Source organism: Lonchura striata, chromosome 14 (assembly GCF_050655825.1).
Source record: "Lonchura striata isolate lonStrDom1 chromosome 14, ASM5065582v1, whole genome shotgun sequence".
NCBI lineage: Eukaryota > Metazoa > Chordata > Aves > Passeriformes > Estrildidae > Lonchura > Lonchura striata.
Genome location: NC_140716.1, coordinates 15,803,848 through 15,819,903, shown reverse-complemented (window position 1 = coordinate 15,819,903; position 16,056 = coordinate 15,803,848). Strand labels below are relative to the sequence as shown.

At 50.4% G+C, this 16,056-nt stretch overlaps 1 protein-coding gene across 3 annotated transcripts in view; it reads right to left on the bottom strand.

The window, feature by feature from the left end:
- LOC110470184 (ankyrin repeat and fibronectin type-III domain-containing protein 1) overlaps positions 1–8,158 on the bottom strand; it is a 245,108-nt gene extending 236,950 nt beyond the window's left edge. Inside the window, exon 1 of one of the 3 annotated variants that reach the window (XM_085592614.1) lies at positions 8,137–8,158. The gene's annotated coding sequence lies outside the window, so the exon portion shown is untranslated. Of the gene's footprint in view, positions 1–7,929; positions 8,027–8,136 lie in introns of those variants that run through there. The other 2 variants (XM_021529644.3, XM_085592616.1) reach the window with 2 other exon arrangements.
- Positions 8,159–16,056: the final 7,898 nt, after the last annotated feature.

Genomic DNA, 16,056 nt, shown 5'->3' with positions numbered 1-16,056 from the left:
CAGACCACCTGCCCAGGGCAATGTCTTTGAGACATTGTGGCACATGGCGGAGGTCCTGTGCTTGCAGATCCTGATCCTCATGGGATTTCAACAGCACAAGTATGTGCTGGAGGAACACCACAGTGGGACTCAAGCAAGTCAGGTGGCTTCTGGGGAGCACTGGTGACAGCTCCCTGACACAGGAGAGAGGGGACAGTGGGAAAAGACACTCTGCTGGGCCTCACTGCAAGTGAGGAAGAACTGGCCAGGGGTGTGAAGGCCTTGAGCCTTGGCCGCAGTGCCCACGAGGTGTGGGGGACACTGATGGGGCAGCAACCCAGCAAGGCCCCTGTGAGCTCCTGACAAGTGACACCTCGCTGGTCATGGCCGGGCAGACCCTAAGGTGCAGAGATCCAGTCCTCAGACTGCCCCAGCTCCAACACTCCTGGCACCCCTCCAAGAGAGTCACTGCCCAGCAGCAGCTCCCTCAGCTTCAGGGGAGAAAACACATCTGAGCTGAGCCAGAAGGAAATACGAGGAAGGAAATGGAAAGTATAGCAAAGATTAACACCATTTTCGCTGAAGTCAGCAAGTGGATTAAGGGGAGGGAAAGCTGGGGGCTCCAGCATAAACTTGTCCTTTAGCAGGAATGAACCACTTAAAAAGAAACTACTGAGCTGTGGTACTGTGAGCCTGACCCAGGTTCCTGCAAGGACCCATCAAGGACAAGGGCGAGCACAACCAGAAGGAGCCCACAGTGCCAGCAAGAGCCATTCCCTGCTCCAACTCCACAATGCTGCAGCTCTGCTGTCCCTGCACTGCACTCCCAGGCAGATGCTGGAGAGGAACCAAAGAACCTTTCACCTCCAGCATGGCTGGGATGGTTGAGCTCAGCCTGATTTTTGATCAGAAGCTGCACTCAGACTCAGTTCACAGGTGCAGGACTAGTGAGAGAGATCAAGGGCACAGCAGGTCCTGTGGTCTCAGCCCACCCTGAATGAGGCACAGGAGAAGGTCTCCATCACCACAGCTCTGCTCTTGCTGGGAAGCAGCTGTGCATTCAAAAACCACACACACAACCATCACACCTGTAAGGGAAGGCATGGCCTGCTGACAATCATTCCTCCTGAGCCAGGGCACCACCATAGTAGTGGCTCTCTCCCTGTCCATCCATTCTGGTGGCCACAGGCTGTCTTTTCAGGAACACACCAATGACATCAGGAAACACAAAACAAAAAATAAAGAGAAGATTCTAGAGATGCAAATACCCAGGAGTGAATCTTCTGGTTTACAGAACAGCTGTATTTGAGAGCTCCTGGGGTCTTGAAAATTTGCATAGACTAGAGAAAAGAATCATTCAGAGAGACATTTACATGCTCTAAGTCAAACAGGATCATAAACATGAAGACAACAGCAGAGTCCAAAGATGTTCCTGCTGCTAATGCCTCTCTGAATCCCCCTGAGGACACTCTTTCCACAGGAGCCATGCTATGGACCATGACTGTTCCTGGCTGAAGCTGGGCTCTGCCAGCATCACTCCAGGGGCACTGTGCAGCTGGAAAGATGCCCTCTCAAAAAAATCATCTGTACAATTCAAGAGTCAGAGCAGTCTGCCAGCAGCTCTAGTCATGCTGTCCCATCTCTTTCACAAGGACATGAGTAATTACTGAGCACTCTAGCTACTAAAACTGATTAGAGCAAAACAAACTAATTTTGTTGCAAGGCAATGCTGTGACCTCGTTAACGATGGTAGTAATGGGCTAACAATATTTTTCTCTTACACAGTGATGTCTTTCATTAGCGCTCAAGCCGTTCTGTAAAGGAGATTAGTACATTCCTATAAACTCATTTGCATAGGAGGAAACCCAAGCCAACACCCCCATATCCAGAGGCTGTTCCCTGGGAAGCAATCTGGATTGAGAGCATGGAGAAACATCACTCTGCAGCCAGGAACAATAACCCAGATGCAGGGCCGGTGTGGGGGCAGCCCTCTCTTCCCTGCCTCTTCAAAGCAGGCACCAGCTCAAGCTGCTACATCCCAGCCACGGCAGATCCCGGCCAGCCCTGCACAGCAGCGTTGCTCCTCCTCCATCAAAACCTACATCTCATCTCGTCTTTGTCAACTAAGAGAACAACTCCGGGCATCCAAACTGACTGTGAGGGTCACAGAGATTTGACACACTGCACACCACAGTTATTGACCTGCCTGTGTGTGAAGCTGATCAGCAGCTCCTTGAAGCTCTCACAGCCCCTGTGAGGCATTAGCCACTAAACAGAGCTACAGCTGTCCTCCAGTCAGGCTGGTGTCCTGCACAGACACTGGCACATCAGCAAGGATCCTCCCCAAGTACGTCCATGAAGAGCCACCTTTTCAAATTATGCTTTCCCCTTTGTGTACTTACAGACACACCAGGGACACTCAGCACATATCAGCTTCAGAGCAAGCTGCCCAGCGAGGGCATCTCTCCTCACGCCCGAGAAAGAGAACTCGGGGCTGTCAGGTTTCGGGGATAGAGCAGAGGGAACAGCCCCCGACTGACGCCCCGAGGGCTGGGACAAGGAGAGCGGCTGGATCCCAGCAGGAGGCAGACTGGGGAGCCGGCTGTGGCCCAGGAAAGGCTTAACCCCTCCTCACCCAGGATCAACTGCAGTCAGAGCCTGATTTAACCCGCCCGCTGCCAGTCACCTGCTCACAGCGCTGCGCTTCAGCACCCCAGGCACTACACAGCTCCCACTCCACGGCCAAGCCGAGATTTGCCCTGCACTTGGAACAGCAAGGACAAGAAGACCTCAAGATAGTGCTGCCACAAAACACCCCATCCCCAGCCTGCCTTTCCCCCTGCCCTGTAGCCAAAAGCCTCAGAGCACTTGCTAATCACTAATTAACAAGATCTTACAGCTCTGCTTTGGAGGAGCTCTGCTTTGGAGGATGGGGAAATAACTTCTCCCCATCTCAGAGATAAGGAAAAGCCCTGCACAAAATGAGATGATGCTCTTTGAGGTCCTCACAGGCTTGTCTGAAGTTCAGCAGCTCAATCCACCTGGCCTTGCAGGGCTTCGAGAGGCTTTGCACTCCCTGAGAGGTGATGGGGGTTTGTGACCATATGTGCCTTACAGTTCCCAGCCAAGGCTCACACACAAGTTAAATGCATTTAAAGAAAGGATTAGTCCACTTACCCCTCTGCACTGCTAGAAAGGGATGTTTGTGCAGCAGAACAGCAAAGAGGTCGGATCTAAGAAGCTCAGTCCCAGCCAGAGGGCAACCGCTCTGTTCCCACTGAGCTGGCACAGCACTGTGTGGCAGGGGGAGCTTCACGTGGAAGCAGAGCTCACATCCCAGGGACTTCTGGGCTCTCTTATGCAGGTCATACATTCTTAGCACTCCATGAAATATTAAAAGCAAGATAGGCGGCTGCCCTGCCCGATTCTTCCCACGTGCAGGCTCACATGTGCACGGGCAGCTCTCACAGCATCACTCAGGATGCTCCGAGAGGCAAATCACCCTCTGCCAGCTCTGTGCTGCAGACACCAGCACAGAGCACCTCGACGTGATGTCCCCAGGTGCCTCCTGTAAACAAACACGGACCAAAACTGGGTTAGACTGGTTACACATGCCCAGAACCAGGTTGGATACTGGCACCACAGTAACGTGCAGGCACACAAAGAACATTCATCAAAACGTTCTGTAACCATGGGGAAAATGGGTAAGTTCTTGGGACAAGCAGGTTTCTGCCTCTCTTTTGGAAGAAGGCTTATAAATGCTAACCCCAAATTACCCAGAACAGGGACAGCCCAGCACCACATCCCTGGCAAGCTGGAAAACAGCAAGGGGGGAGATGACAGCTCAGAGGCAGCATCCTTGCACACAGAGCAACACGGGAGCTGCCAAAACTCTGCTCAGCACAGCAGGATCAGACCCCAGTTGACACCACCGGTGGGAACAGCATCAGAGGAGCCCTGAAGAAGACCAAGCAGTTCTCAGCCTCCCTCATTTTAGCATTTGTTTTTTCCCTTCAAGTTACTTTTAAGTCACTGAAATCCCTGTATAAGTCTGGAAGCCCTTGTGCCTTAGTGTCTCTCCAGGAGCTTCCAAGTCATCAAAAGAAAACAATTCTACCAAATTCTCCCTGCTTCCCTTTTTAATTCCCTGTCATGCAGGCACCAAATCTCTGAGGCAGAGGAGCTCAGCCCAGGACCTGAGCCTTGTTTCACACTAAATTTGGTCTGCCAGACATCCAAAAAAAAAAAAAAAATCACATCAGTCATTCTGCTTCAGAGCTGGTTTCTCAGCATGGAAAATTACATTTCCTACATGTAGCTAATGCATGAAAAGCTTTGAAAGGTCAAAAAATGAAGCCATCAATTTATCACAAAAAGTAACTTCCTATTAAAGCTGCTGAAAGCCTGGGCTCCCCAGTGCAAACACTCCACCTAGAGCCAGCTGTGCCAGCCCTGCTTGTCCAGGACTGCCAGCACCAGTGGGTGACTTGGCAGTGCCACTACAGCCACCAAACATCAGCCACTGCTCTGAAGGGGACCCAAGCAGCCTTTTGGTGGGACAACCACCCCTGCTTGTGCAGGGAGTCTCGGCAGAGAGGACCCTCACTCCCTCAAAAAAAAAAAAAGAATCTGTGCTCTTGCATTGGCTTTCCTTTGGGCACCATCCCAGAGAGAGGTCACCCATGAGGTGATCCCAACCAGCAACATCCTGTCCCTTTGTCCTTAGGGACAACATGAGGCTGAGCAAAGCATGGGTGCAATGGCAAAGCATGAAAGCACTGGGATGACAGCAGAGCGCCCAGACACACTGCCAACACTTCCTTCCAGAAGGGAGAGGAGCAGGGGAGCCTGAGGACCCGAGCCACACAGGATCCTCTCCCACCCAGCAGCTGAAGGGGAGCAGTGACCACAGTAACTTGTTCCACCTGAGCAACAGCATCCAGCCCACCCATAACTCTGCCCAGGACAATTCAGTGCCACCGAAATGGTATTGTGTTCCCTGCTCTGTGTCCATCCTCCAGCTCTGTGGTTGTTCCCCACACCTTTTGGGATCCCCAAAAAACACCCAGCAATGCCAACCAAGGCAGGATTTGGTCCCCTTGCTCTCATTCTGGCCCAGTGACACACAGGACAAGTGTCTCACAGGTAACTGAGAGACTCCTGCAGCTGAGCAGGACAGGCATGGAATACTGGAATGCAGCGACAGGATCGTGGGGCTGCCCAGGGCCAGGAGCCACAGGGGTTGGTACTTGTCCCTTCCTGCCTTAGGGCTGCAGCAAACAGGCTGTGGCATTCCACAGAGCCTCAGCAGGACACAGCATCCCTCACCTGCCTCTGCTCACCACAAAGATGTCACTGAACATCTCCACTTTAAAGCTGGGAAAGCTGCCAACACGCATTTCTCCTTTTGGGACAGAAGCAGCCCCACAGGGAGCAGCTGCCTCAGCAGTGCTGCACCTGAGAGCAGCCAGGCCCTGCCAGCAGTGCCCCAAGGCTGTCCCCATGTCCTTGCCAGCTCCTGCTGCTAGGAGCCAGGACAGACAGGGCTCTTGGTTACACTCTGGATCAGCTTCCCCAGCAGTGACATCCTCTGCAGCTCTGGCTCCAGGCACCGCCTGCGGTTCCGCGGGCACTCTGCTGCTGGCTCCAGGCACACAGGCTCTGCCCCAGCCCTGCACTGCCCCCGTGCCATCCCCAGCACCAGCAGTGCTGCACATGGGTGGCAGGGACGGGAATTTCTGCAGCTGAGCTCTGTGCAAACACTGATCATCTGCCCTCTTACCTTAGACTGACAAAAAGGGTGTTTGCCCTTAAGTTATGACTCGCTGGAGGTAAAGGGCTAAGAATTGACATTCCCATTGCCATAATGACCACCATGCTGGAGAGGACATCTGACCCCTCTCTGACCATTGTTCTAATCATCCTGGAGGAGCACACAGGATGTTGTCACTGAGTTCTCTTCCAGATGGACACCCCAAGCTGCCCATGAACATCACAGCAGGTGTCACTAGAGAAAGTTGTGATAGCTGCTGGTGCTGCACAAGGATGGAGATGCCTCATCCCAATGAGGCTGCTCTCCAGAAAGAGACACCCAGGTGACACTGCTGTCTCTGCAAGGCTCTGGCTTTTTGGGGAACAACCTCACCAATAGCATTTGCCTTCCCTACACTGGGAAGGACCATCCGAGCCTGACACAGCTCCAGGGTGCAAACACGAATGGACTGTAGGTTCCCTGGGCTGGGAATCATTTAAACAACTGCTGTCAGCATAAAAACAGATGTGGATTTTCACTTAGCAGAAGGGGAGCAGGAAAGTCTCTACTCATCTAATTAATGAATGCCCAACTATTATGAGAAATATCAACTTTTCATAATTTTAGATGAGACAAGTCACTTTAAAAAAGATTTATCAGTCCAGCTTCACTGAGGTGAAAGCTGTAAAAGTCAACTTTCAGGTACCCAGGGACAGGCTGGGTTAGGAAATTTCCCACCTCTACTTCAGGGGAAAAAAACACCATTATTCAGCAAGTTCTGAACTTCTCAAAATGCAGGACAACTTCCAGGGACCACACGGGAGTTCTCAGTGCCACAATAAAATTAATTCAGGGAAATAAAGCAGAACAGCCAACCCCAGAGCACGATACCATTGGAGACAGCCCAGGCTTAAGGAGCACAAAGCAAATTTCCCTGGGTTTAAGTATTTTTGAGGTTACTGTTTTACAGATAAAATATTTTTGATAAAGAAGGAAGACAAATTGCCCCCTCCTTATTTCACTGCTGGAATTGCCAGTTGAGAGCAAAAACACTGCCCTTATGAAGAAGGTAACAAGGAAAAGTGAGCTCCTGAACAGCACACTGCATCATCCCCTTTTGGAGGGGAATACACAGGAAAGTTGAGCATGAGACTAACATAAACTGGTCCTTCACTTGCAGATATTCCAGTGGTGTACACATGCATCCAGCCAACCCAAGGACCAACTCCAACTTGCTCATCCCCACGTTGAAGCATCCTGCAAACTCCAGGCCTCAGGAATCAATGCCCAGCAGTCGCCTCCTCTGTATTTATTTCTATAAAACACACACAACCTGATGCTCATATTCAAGAGTAAACTGTTCAGGGAGCACATCCGCACATACTGTATTCTCAGGGAAGCAATTTCTGCTGGTTTGGCTGGCTGAACTTCAATCACCTGCACAAAAAATCTCCCTGTTCCCCCATTCTCAGACAAATCTGAAGAAATCCAGCTTTCACCAACCGAGGAGAAAAATCGAGGCTGCTCTACACAGTGACAATCTATGGCTGAAGGAGCCAGGACACCAGCCAGCAGGCTGGGAAGCCAACAGCCCGCTGCCAGCATCGCCGCTTCCCTGGAGATCGCAAATTCTACGGAACTCTCGGAACTAAAGGAGAAAAGCCCGAGTGATGGAATGAACCTGCCAGATGAGGAAGCCTCTGGGCAAACACCATGGAGCGGGATTAGTGCGGGACCCGCTGTTCAAAAGAGCAAATATCCTCCGAAACCAAGGCAGCAACAGAGACAACGAAATCGTCCTTTAAAGTGAAAGCCTGCTAAGGAAAAAAGGCGCTGGCGGCAGAGCAGCGCCGGCCCCCACCGCGCTGCAGGGCAGCACCGCCAGGCAGGCTCTATTCACGAGAAAGGACCGAAACCCAACAGCAAAACAGCATTGCAAGAGCATGAAGTAATCCCACCCCTGCAGTTCGTGTTTTCCTACCCAATTAGCTACTCCGAGTGTAAGAGGGAAAAGGGAAAGGAAAAAAAAAATTAAATGTGCTGCAAAGCCAGGAGATGTTTTGCAACTCCCGGGCTCCCGCAGCAGAGCCCTGCGCTCCCAACGGCCACGGGCGAGGCGGGGGGACCCACGAGGAAGGAAGGAAGGAAAGGAGGGGGAAAGGAAGAGAAGAGGGAAGAAGGGGGCCAAGCCCGCTCACTTGCTCCGCCGTCCCTCGGGCCCGTCCCGCAGCGCAGCCCCGCACGGCCGGGATGCGGGAGGGCAGCGGGCTCCAGCCGGGTCCCGGGGGAGGAAGCGGGCGATGGGGGCGGCCCCGGAGCCACCCCCGCCCAGCCCGCCCCGCCCCGGGATGGAGCTGCCCGGGATGGAGCTGCCCGGGCCCGGCCGGGGCCACGGCGGCGCTTACCGTGGCTCAGCCGGGATGGGAACGCGCTGTTCCGTGGCAGTTCGTTCCCGAGATGAACCAGACCGGCTTGAAATCACTGATTAGAGCGCTGGGAAAGAGCAGAGAGCAGCAAAGCCCCCCGAGCCTGCTGGAGGGCAGGGGAAGTGAAGTGCTCGGAGCTGCTCCGAACCGCGCTGGGCACGGGCACAGGGCGCTCCCCGCTGGAAATCGTCCTGTGGCTTTTCGTAGTTCTTAAGTGGTTCTAACCTCAGAGTCTGGAGACATCTGCTAGAGCAGGATGCTTGGAGAAAGTGAAATGCCGTCCCAGGCTGGATGTTAATTTTAAACCGTGCAAACCCACAGAGCTCGTGAACAGCGGCAGGATGCTGTGGGCTGCAGGCAGGACACACACTGCTCCTCAAGCTCACGTGTGAGGTCCCCTTGCATCAAAGCAGGCAGCCAGACCCGCGCTTTTGATGGCTCTGGGATTCCTGCTACCCTAAGAGAAACCAGAGGATCAAGGAGCAACGCTGCTTTGCCATCACTGCAAACTCCTCTTTGAGAGTGGCTGCTCCTGCCTGTGCTGCCTCCATCCCTGCTGATCATCTCATTTCCCCTCCACTGCTTGTCCTGCTTTCCACTGGCGATGCAGCTGGAGCCGGTAATGCTTCCCAGCCGGAGCCTGCAGCCCCAGCCCCTGCACCCCTCTGCCAGCTGCCTGGGGGCACCTGCAGCTCCAACCCACCTGTAGCCCCAACCCAGCCTGGCACACCACCCAAATGCACTGAGGCCGGGGAGTGCAGACAGCTCTGATGGGTTTAGGAAAGTGCTTTTGTGCACCCCTGTGTGCTGGGGCTGCACATCCCTGTGTGCCAGTCATGGGGATCAGCTCCATCACCTGCCCCAATGACAGACCCCTGCCACCACCATTTCTCTGCAGCTCAGTGCTGCAGTGCAGGACAGCAAGCTGCAGGTTCCTCTCTGTTCCGACTACGTTGCCCCAGACCTGTGCACAGCGATGCAAATTGAATCAGGGTCAGGGCATCTTTATGCAGACTCATCAGCCAGCCCAAAAATTGCTTTTGTCCATTCACTGGGGCTAGATAGGGTTTTCTCAGTGATGTCCAGCTGCATGGGCAGTGCAGGGTGGGCTGGAAACCATGGGAGGTTACAGACATAATGTCCCCCTGGTGTTAAGTCCAGAACACACTATATACACCTCTGTCAAATTCAGGCAGTCTGTATTTCCATGTCTTTTCCATTAGTATTTTGTGCACATCTACCTGCCATGCTGCAGAGCCATAGAGCATTTCATTTCAGTTTAAAAATTCTAAGAATATTCACACTGTGGTGATACTGTGGTATCAGCAGCCTCTGCTGCCAGCCCAAAGTTTATGTGACTGCCTCTCCTTAGCAAGATTTGGAGGTTAAGGCTTCTGAAATTTGCCAGGGGAGAGAGATGTGCTGATGGGCAGCCCAAGGAGCATCTGTGAAGCCCTGTGTTAGCATTAAGCTTTTTACTGGGAATAGCTGGGCCTCATCAGTCTGTCTCTGAAACAGCATCACCCTCTTTCTTCATGTTTGCCAAAACATAAGCACACAGAGTAAAACACACAAGTTAATTGGGGGGAAATATACTGTGGGATGAAGCAAGAGACACCCCAATGAAACAGTCTGCTAAGAATGGGAAATGCATTTTTCTTTGTGTGATTAGACAGAAAAAAGTCTTATGAAAGGCCCATGTCTGGTAGAGGACTTGTGGTATTGACTGAGCTTCCAAGCTAAAATGCTTCAGGCGTGCTCTGCATAAGGAAGGAAAAATGCTTTCCCTCTCAGTCAAGAGCACCTTGATGCAAAGCACCAGCACCAAGACAGGGCCGGTGGGGTGGAAGTGGCTCCTTACAGGGGCTCGGGCTGAGCAGCTACTCTGGGGAGGCTGAGCCTGAGCCTCCACAGTGCCCGAGTGCAGGTGCTGACCCAGATAGCAATTAGTGGTCACAGGGGTGAAGAGGAGGGCGCTGAAAGCCTTTTCTGGGAGCATTTCACACACCTGGGGACATGCTCTGTCCCTCTGGAGCAAAGTGCAGGTGCTGCTCCTCTGCAGAAACGCTGGTCCAGGTGCTCCTGATGCTGCACAGCTGTGAGGAGGAGGATGCCACGAGGGGAATGGTACTGGGAACTCCCAGCTGCCCACTCTGGAGGTCCAGAATGTGGATTTCCTGAAGGCCAAGCAATGCACAAGTCTCAAGACAAGTGAAAGGAAACAAGGAATGCCAATGGGCTTTTCAGCTTCATTGATTTTAGATTACATCAAATATTCCTACTCAATGAATATTCCTATTTAGCAGGAACACAGAGATGCTTTGAGGTCTGGTGACCCTCACCTACAAAGCCAGCCTGAGAGCTGGGCTGTTCAGCCTGGAGAAGAGAAGGTTCCAGGAGACCTTAAAGCCCCTTTCATTGCCTAAAGGGGCTCCAAGGCAGCTGGACAGGAACTTTGGACAAGGCACTGGAGTGCCAGGACAAGGGGGAATTACAGAGGACAGGATTAGATGGGGTACTGGGGAGGAATCTTTCCCTGTGAGGGTGGGGAGGCTCTAGCACAGAGTGCCCAGAGAATCTGTGCCTCCCTCTGGATCCCTGGCAGTGCCCAAGGCCAGGCAACCTGGGATGGTGCACAGGGTCCCTGCCCATGGCAGGAGCTGGAACTGTATGAACTTTTAGGTCTCTTCCAACCCAAACGATTCCACAATCCTGTGATTCACCACTCTGCCTTTGCAGGGAGTAAAAGCTGCTGCAAAGGACTGATACGGTGTCATGAGCATCCTTCTCCCTGCAGTCAGTGAGTGCCACTGCCCCCAGCCTGGCCAGTCATGGCTGGCTTCCCTTCCCTTCTCCTGTGCAGGCTAAAACCCTGTGGGAGCAGGTCAGACCCCAGGCAGTGAGGGCTCACCTGGCCATGTCTGACCTCAGATCAGAGCCAGCTGGGATGTAATGCTGGGGAGCCAGTTGAGGCAGCCCCCCTCAGAGCAGCAAGCTGGTCTGCAGTTGGGATTCTTCCGTTGTGTCAGGTTGCTGTCTCAGATTACTCCATGAGACTGAGAACCCTCACCTCATTGGTGTAACCCAGCTCATTCTGAGCTACTCTTCTATACCTTAAGAAATCTGAAGTCATTCGAGTAGAACCAATTCCACTGGACATCATTAATCTGTTTCCAAATGCTGGTGCAGCTTAATTGGCTTAAGTTATTGAATTGGTTTAATAAAACCAGCTTAATTGGCTTAATTTATTGAATTGGTTTAATAAAAACAGTTGATCTGGTTTAACTGGTATATAAAATAAATCTCGTTTGAATATATTATGTGTCTCAATTTTACAAGCCTCTGCAACACTCCTTCATCACACTATTTCTATTTTAGATTGATTCTCCAGACAGCTGGACAAAGTAGCTCATAACCTCCCTCCAGGCAGCTCTAAATCTGCCATAGAACAGTGGGTTACCAGGAAAATGAATTATAATTAACACTGAACATCTCTCATTTTCCAGTCCTCTACAAGCTTATGAAGAGCAATGATTCCAGGGTGGCAGGGCAGCCTCGTGGACAAGTCTTCTGGAGTGAGTCACTTTTCCAGAGTCAAGACACCAGCTGTGCTTTAAAGTCCCTGTCTGTGTGGTGAGTGAGGCTGACAACACCAACACTGGCACTGCACCCCTGAGGCCAAACCCTTATCTGGCAGTTCAGCTCCAAGGAACACGGTGCAGGTGCACTCTTGTTTATCCATCTTGCTTCAAACATGGTATTGGTTACCCTGGTCTGGGATTTGCAGATGGGACAATGACAAATCCCCCTGTTTAACACACCTGCTTCACTTCTGGGACACTTGCTAGGCCTTATTTTCTGCTTATCAGTGACTGCACCTTTCCTACAGTTTATAGGAAGGGCTCCTTCATATAAACTATGTTTATGTTTATGTGTCTATAAAGCATGAACCATGTTTCTGTTTATGTTGTCTATGGTTTGAGACCCAGCTACAAAACCTTGTCTGACTCCTCTCCTAATTCACAGGCTTCCAGTTCAGACACGGCTAACAAGCAGGATTTATAATGAAGGCAGCTCCTAATGAGCTGACACAAGATGCAGCATTGGATCATACTTGCTTTGAGAAACACTGATCAAAGCCCTGTGCTTGCTGGTTGGAGAGCATAATTAACAACAATTTCTAAAAAGTCAAGTTTGGGTTGATTAAAAATGCCATCTGACAGCTCAAGAGTGCTGCGCTGTCTCATGATCTGCTGTGCAGATACAGCACAAGCTCAGCATGGTGTCCCTCCTCCCCAGGCAGCAGAAGGGCTTTTGCTCCTTTCCCAGCAGGCTCAACCCCTTGGGTTTGCAGGGTGGTGGGTCTGCCCCAGGAGGGCTCTCGGGGCTACGGGACCATCCCTCTGGGGGCAGCAGGCGCTCAAGGTTGTTGTGCTGACCCACTTGCAGAGAGGTCTGGCACATGTGGTGCAGCTCCACATCTGGTGGGGATGGAGGGGACTGATGCCATGAGCAGCAAAGTGGAGGGCCTGCTCCAAGAAAGCAAACGGTCTTTATTGTTTTGGGAGATCCCTGCCTCAGAGGAAGAGAAATGAAAGGAATCAGAGCTGCTGAATCCTTTTCAATCTTCAATAACAACCAGGTCAAGACAGTTCTTTGGGCCTGAACTCTTGAGTTTCTTACCAGGACAGAGAATCCTAGGTTATGTCTAAGCCATTAGCTCCTGGGGTTTACTCCTGCCCCCGGCAACACACAGGCCCTTAATCCCCACTTCCTGGACTCCTGTTTCACCCTGAGATCCTCCTGTTTAACTCCTCAGCCATGTGAGGTCTAGAATACACCAACAGAGACATTTGACCAAAGAGCCCCCAACCACAGCCCGTGAAAAAAATTTCTGAGCACACCACTGACACCACCCATGCCTGTCAGGGAGAGGGAGCCACTGGAGAAAATAACAGGCACCTGAAAGAACCACTCTGTGCATCTGTTCTGCTTTGGGAAAAGAGTCACAGCCTTGGCCAGTCCTCCTGCCTTCAGCTCCTGCTAAAGCTTATTTCACCTGACACAAGAAAATTCTGTATTCCCAGTTTCTAGTACTTCTCCTCACCCACTCTGTCCACACCCTGCTCCAGCTTGCAGGAGAGCAGAGTCTTTTGCCAGGTGATTTCATTGTCAGGGGAAGGTGTTCCCTACAAACCACATCACCACAGTCACAATTAGCTCCTTATCTGGAGCTTTTAAATCTGAATGGAGGCTATGGCCACTCAGCCCTTTGTAGTAAGGGAACAACTGCAGAACAACTTTGTCAGCTCAAATTAGAGATAAAAACTGAAAACAAAGGCAGTAAAACACCTTCCTGGTACCTTCTAGTGAGTGGCATCCCTGCCCATGGCAAGGCAGGGCTGGAACAAGATGAAATTTAAGGTCCTTTCCAAACTAAATCATCCTGTGATTGTATGATAAAGTACAGGAGGGTGTTTTGGGGGCATTGGGGTCTCTGAGACCTTCTCAGCCACCCTATCAGCAGCTCTGCACTGATTCCTGCACTCCCTTCACATTACAGGAGCTGGATCATACCCTTCTTCTCTCAGGCCAAAGCTGGGTTCAGCCCTAATCAAGATAAAAAAATAATTCACAGGAAATTCACCTTATATTTTTACAGATGGATGTGATGCAGATCCTGTGATGCTTTCTGAAAGGAGCTATCTGATTTATTATGATGGTAACAAAACCTCTTCAAAGTTGCTGTGGTCTTCCAGAGTGTTAGGCATGACCAAACTACCTGGGGAAATTAGGAGGTTATGGAAGAGGGTCTCCGTGGCTGGCCTATCTTTAAAAAGCTGATTTCTAAAAGCCATAGGTGCTGATTAGAACACAGCACCTCTGATGGCTCATAATCAGTCCTTGCTTCAAAGCACAGAGGAAAATTGAACAACTTTTTGTTTTTCCTTTGCAGGATGACCTGGCTCCCTGCTGGAAACCAACAACCACCTCTGCTGATGGGTGAGTTTGTGTTTCTGGGTCAGACAGAAACTCAAGCACTCGGTGGAGATGTTATCAGACTGTGGAACTGCTTAAGAGAGAGCTCCTGTTTTGGGCAGATGACATGGTATGGAAACAATGACCCTTCCTAGGTGCTCTAGGTGCCCACCACTAATATTTTTTTCCAGAGATGAGGCATTAAAATACTGATACAAGAAAGGAATTTTTATTTCTATGGCACCAAAAAGAGCAGATGGGGATTTTTTTTTTTCCTGTAAAAATCAGATAACTGGACCTGTCTCATAACATTGATTTTCTCCACAAGGATGAGAAGTGGAAGGTAATTTTAGTTCAAACATCACTAGTGAAGGAAAGGATGAGCAGATGTGAGTTAGAAACTGAGTGTGAGATACAAGTAGAAATCAGAAGCCTTTCTAGAGATGACATGCATGTGTTTTCTCATCAGGATTGCTGTGTATGAAAGACTTACTTGGTTTTAGCTGAATGCCCTCAGAAAGATGCAAAATGGACAGCTGGATTTGTAACTGAAAAACTACAACTTAAGTCTTAAATCAAGTTCAGGAGTAATGAAAAAGAGGTTTCCAGCATATGAAGACCTGCAGTAATTTTTGAATTCTAGAAGAGGAAGATGAAAGTGAATAAAGAAAAACAAGCTCAATTCTGAGCTTGATTGCTGCCCACAGGGAACAGGATGGAGCTCATCAAATGCTCTTACCTGTGCAATAGATGATGTGAGGGCCTGGAGCTGAAAGGTCTTGTCTGAGACCAGCAGCAAAGATAAAGATGATGCTAATCTGCATTGATTAATCAGCTTAATCTGGCAGTGATGTGTGCAGAAATTTAGATACCTTTCCTCCACCTGATGCAGTCTTCTCCATCATCAGCTTTCACATATAATTTGATTTAATCAGTTTTGTGCAGAAGACTGAGACACAGTGTCAAGTGCTGTAGTAAAATCTAAATATATTACTGCAATCTCTTCTAGCATCAGTCACCACACCCCAGACTCAGAGCTGACAATTTCTTTCTCATCTAACTCCTAATGTTTAACTAATGAGGGAAAATAATAAGAGACAGAAAGGAGAAGCAATCAATAAAGCCATGGCTTATTGTCCTTTCCTTGCCTCCAGCAGGGCCCTGTGGGCACTGATTGTGGATCTCTCTACATGGATAACAGGAGCATCCAGAGGTTTTTCTTTCTCAGTCTTTACTCCTTTTCAGTTAGCACTGAAGCAGATTTATTTGTACAGCTACTGCCAGCTCACTTCTCTCTTGTGCCTTTGCACCACATGGTTTTCCAAACTTCTGGACTTTCACCAGTTTTAATTTTCTGTACCGCAGGACCACCTCCACCAGGACCACACATGGTCCCATCTGGCCCTGCTCACACAGCACAGGCATCTGCTCCTTCAGCAGGCAGCTGGTACCGGGGCAGTAGCCAGAAGGAAAAGAGAAGCACTCCTGCTGCAGTGCCCAGTTTGACCAGTTGCTACCAGTGGGCAGAAAGGGGCCACAGGCTCATGTGAAGATGCCTGCAGAGCTGGCAGGGGCATTGGGGCAGTGCAGTGGTCAGGCTGTGCTCTGCTCCATCCCCTGCACAGACACCTCCCAGACAACCCTCACTGTGCTGGCCCACAATGTCCTGAGATGGAAAATCTAGGCCATGTCAAAGTTAAGGCTTGGTGTTCTCTTCTTCAGGTAGAAGGCAAACATTTGGGAATAGATGTAAATATGTTTGAGACTTGCTTTGCCTCTCTAAGGTATGCATGCCCCATGTTTGAACTTTCTCCAAGAAACAGCAAGCAGTGTTTTAGCTTTTATCCAGGAATATTATCATAGAAGACAAGAAAATACATTTGTTGCACATTTTATTAGCAATGCCAAGGGAAATAAAAA